Raw genomic sequence first — 4334 nt, forward strand, 5'->3', positions numbered from 1 at the left:
TGTCTTCTAGATTATTATATAGTGCTCACAATATGAGAATTTACTGTTGGCTCTAATTTACAAATGAGATGTTGAGAACCTTCACTAAACTTAGATATAAAGGAACTAGAATCCACCCAGGTTTATCTGACTCCAGGGCCCATGTCCTTTTCCACCAAACTATGGTACAGAACAGGAGCATTCCAGGTCAGAGAAGGCATGGGCATCTCAAACCTCAGTGCCCATCTGTGGAAGCAGGACCTTTAGCTCATGGCTAGATAGAAAAGGGTCATGGGACCAGGCCTAGCTAAGCATACCAGGGCCTGATACATATACTACTAATATATGTGACGTAAGTCAATGAGTCTCACCTCAGTTAAGGCACTGCTCACGGCATCTCAGAAGTTTTTGTATAGAAGCATAGACAAGGACCTAACTGCAGATAAAAGGTTTCAGAAGAAGACCTCATAGTCCAACAAAAATTATCAAGACTCTTAAACATACAAAACATCATCTATATCATTCATTCTACTCATATTTTTCATATAACCCCAAAATATGATGGCTATTGTATTAATTTTCTACATGCAATACAGATGCAACACCTTAAACATATCCCTATTCTAAAGCTATAATTCTGAACTACAGATGAATTAATCAAGGTACTTCCCTGTTATAATCAGCTTTCCTCATTACCAGATTTACCCCTGAACAGGGTACATCTCTGGTTACTCTGCTTGGGTCCTCCCATTCCGGCCCTTGCCTCACAGATACAGGTGAAACCAAGAGGATTTCAAGAAAAGCAAAGAAACACTGTGATCCAGGTAGCCCTAAGAATCAATCAAGTAGTTCTCCCATGGGGCGATCCGACTCTCAGTCTGAACACTGGATAATATAGCCTAGTCAGGCCACAGGTTTTTTAAAAATATTTTATTAAGGGTCTTTACAGAGCAACATCCAAACTCCAGATCCTGCCAAGGACACCCTGTTATGATTGAGCACTGGCTGGGGCATGGTAGGTGGCTCCAGCTTCCCACTCTTCTGTTCAGAGATGCGGGTGGAAGGGGCTTCTTAGGCCCAGTCTTACCACTTGGGTCCTCAGGCAGCATGACTTCACTTTGATGCCCAGCACACCCTGTCTGAGTAGCACATGGCACACAGCAGTGTCACCATGGTATTTAACAGGGTCCTGGATTATCAGGCCATCCACAAACTTTGTGGACTTAGCCCTATGTCCCCAGAATTTCCTAGTACTGTGACCTCACAGGCTTTGACCTCACCTTTCACAATATGCAGCACATCATAGCAGACCCTCCTCTGCACAGCGAGTTCCTCTAGGAGGCTGTAAAGGAGAGACTCTGCCTGAGCAATGGTGCACAGAACTCTTGTGGCCACATTTTCAGTTTAGAGCTCGATACTGCCCTCAGGGAAGCCAAATCTCTTCTGAACCACAGCAGTCAATTTGCAGATCTGCTGGCCCTTCTCACCAAGAACATTCTGCATCCTGGTGGCCAGAATAATGATTTCTGTTCTGGTTGGTGTAACTCAGACCTTCCCATTCCACAGTAGTCATCTTCAGACAGTTGCTGAATGTGAAACCCATTCGGTTCAGCTTTGAAGATGCTATCAGTGACAAACCTCTCCACCTTGGAAATCTGTACCACCATCTTGCTGCCATGTGTCACCATAAGGAAAGGCTACTAACATTTCTTGAGCTCACACTATGTACCAAATACTTTTTTGAGTTTAGACTTTTGAGGTCCAAATTTGAGTAGTCAAAATATGTAGTTTTGTTTATCTCTCCATATTTGCACTTATTTTTAACTACTCTGTCTCTGAGTTGTGTTTTCTAAAACTTGACTGCAGTAGAAGTTTTCCAAGTAAAGAAAGGAAACTCAGGCCAGGAAATAAGTGGCATGAATAAATGACTGGAAATGTGAAAGGTCTCTTCCTGCTTTGGGAAAAGATGAGAAGATGGGTGAAATACAAGGCGGTAGACGTGGCAGGCGATGATGGAGGTCACCATCTTTATTTTACTCTGTGGAGGAAATTTCAGGAGGGAGGTTACAGAGAAATTATTGGAGGTGGATAAGAACCTTGTAACATCCAGTCCTTTATAACACCTTTTATAACCTTATAACATCTACTCCTTTCGTCTCAGTCACTTCAGCTCTCAGTCCATCGCATTCTCAGGAGGAATGTGCTTTGAAATCTAATCATTTTAACTTAGCATCTGTATGGAAAGCTCGATTTCTGCAAGAAAAATCAGGAGGGATTCCTAGTTTCTCCTCAATCCAACCTTCATTCACAGTGCTTTCCTCATTCTCTTTGATGTGAATTTTCAGAATATCATTGTGTATAATCAGTATTCAAACATAAGTTCAATAAGCCCATCGAAAAACAAGTTCAAATGTTTCTATGATACTTCTTACCAAAAAGAGAGTCCTCTCTGGCCATCAGAATCACCACCATAAAGTATATGGGTGGGCCCAACAAAGAGTTACCAGACTGAGGGGACAGGTAGAAGCAGAAATCTAGCACCACTCTGCTCCCAAAGTTGAGGAGCTCAGTAGGAGGTGGCATCACCCTCAAAATAAAACACTTGGTTTTCCCCATTCAAATAAATTACTAAGGCTCTTAGCAGCCTTTTGTCCCAACAGAAAAAAACAGGCCTATATAATACATTACTGTGTGGATCACAATAAACTGTGGAAAATTCTGAAAGAGATGGGCATACCAGACCACCTGACCCACCTCTTGAGAAACCTGTATGCAGGTCAGGAAGCAACAGTTAGAACTGGACATGGAACAACAGACTGGTTCCAAATAAGAAAAGGAGTACGTCAAGGCTGTATATTGTCACCCTGCTTATTTAACTTCTATGCAGAGTACATCATGAGAAATGCTGAGTCCAGCACAAGCTAGAATCAGATTGCTGGGAGAAATATCAATAATCTCAGATATGCAGATGACACCACCCTTATGGCAGAAAGTGAAGAAGAACTAAAAGGCCTCTTGATGAAAGTGAAAGAGGAAAGTGAAACAGTTGGCTTAAAGCTCAACATTCAGAAAACGAAGATCATGGCACCTGGTCCCATCACTTCATGGGAAATAGATGGGGAAACAGTGGAAACAGTTTATTTTTCTGGGATCCAAAATCACTGCAGATGGTGATTGTAGCCATGAAATTAAAAGACACTTACTCCTTGGAAAGTTATGACCAACCTAGACAGCATATTAAAAAGCAGAGACATTACTTTGTCAACAAAGGTCTGTCTAGTCAAAGCTGTGGTTTTTCCAGTGACCAAGTATGGATGTGAGAGTTGGACTATAAAGAAAGCTAAGTGCCAAAGAATTGATGGTTTTGAACTGTGGTGTTGGAGAAGACTCTTGAGAGTCCCTTGGACTGCAAGGAGATCCAACCAGTCCATCCTAAAGGAGATCAGTCCTGGGTGTTCATTGGAAGGACTGATGTTGAAGCTGAAACTCCAATACTTTGGCCACTTCATGTGAAGAGTTGACTCATTGGAAAAGACCCTGATGCTGGGAAGGATTGGGGGTGGGAGGAGAAGGGGACAACAGAGGATGAAATGGTTGGATGGCATCACTGACTTAATGGACATGCTGCTGCTACTGCTGCTGCTGCTAAGTCACAAGTCTGGGTAAACTCCGGGAGTTGGTGATGGACAGGGAGGCCTGGTGTGCTGCAGTTCATGGGATCGCAGAGAGTCGGACATGACTGAGTGACTGAACTGAACTGATTTCAGTGAGAAAGAATAATGACAAAAGATAGATGATTTTGTCTAGAAGAAAATGAGTTGAGCCCTAGAGGAATAACAAAATATGACTTTATATAAAATAATACATGTAAATAAGTGCCTGTGATAGAGGAAGTAGAGTGATGATGTCTGTTCGTTACTAATATAGTAATAATATTTCATATTTATTATTTTTAGGGCATTGAGAATGTTTATGTAATCAATTTTTAATAAATTTATATTTTAAAAAAGAAGAGTTACCAAAAAATCCATGGCTAATGTGCTGTCATTTCAGTGTAAATTAAACGTAGTGTTTCTGACCCATAATAGAAGACAAACTATATTATGATATGTATTTTAAAAGCTGATGCAAATATGGCAATGTTTTAAGTTTTGACAACTGCATGAGAAAGTACTCCAGAGTTATATTATTCTTGTTCATTTTCAAGATGTTTAAAATGTTTTAAAATTTTATATATTATGTGATATATAATTATTCTCATCTCCCAAATAGAAAAGACAGCCTTGATACTGGAAGTGGGGGCAAAGAACCTCTCACACTAGATGAAGTAGCTGAGATCTGGTCCTATTTACTTC

General features: G+C 40.8%; 1 pseudogene; it reads right to left on the reverse strand.

Annotated features, from left to right (window-relative positions):
• Positions 1-912: 912 nt before the first annotated feature.
• On the reverse strand, positions 913-1646 carry LOC128055670 (40S ribosomal protein S3-like; annotated as a pseudogene).
• Positions 1647-4334: the final 2688 nt, after the last annotated feature.

This window comes from Budorcas taxicolor, chromosome 11 (genome assembly GCF_023091745.1).
Source record: "Budorcas taxicolor isolate Tak-1 chromosome 11, Takin1.1, whole genome shotgun sequence".
Lineage (NCBI taxonomy): Eukaryota > Metazoa > Chordata > Mammalia > Artiodactyla > Bovidae > Budorcas > Budorcas taxicolor.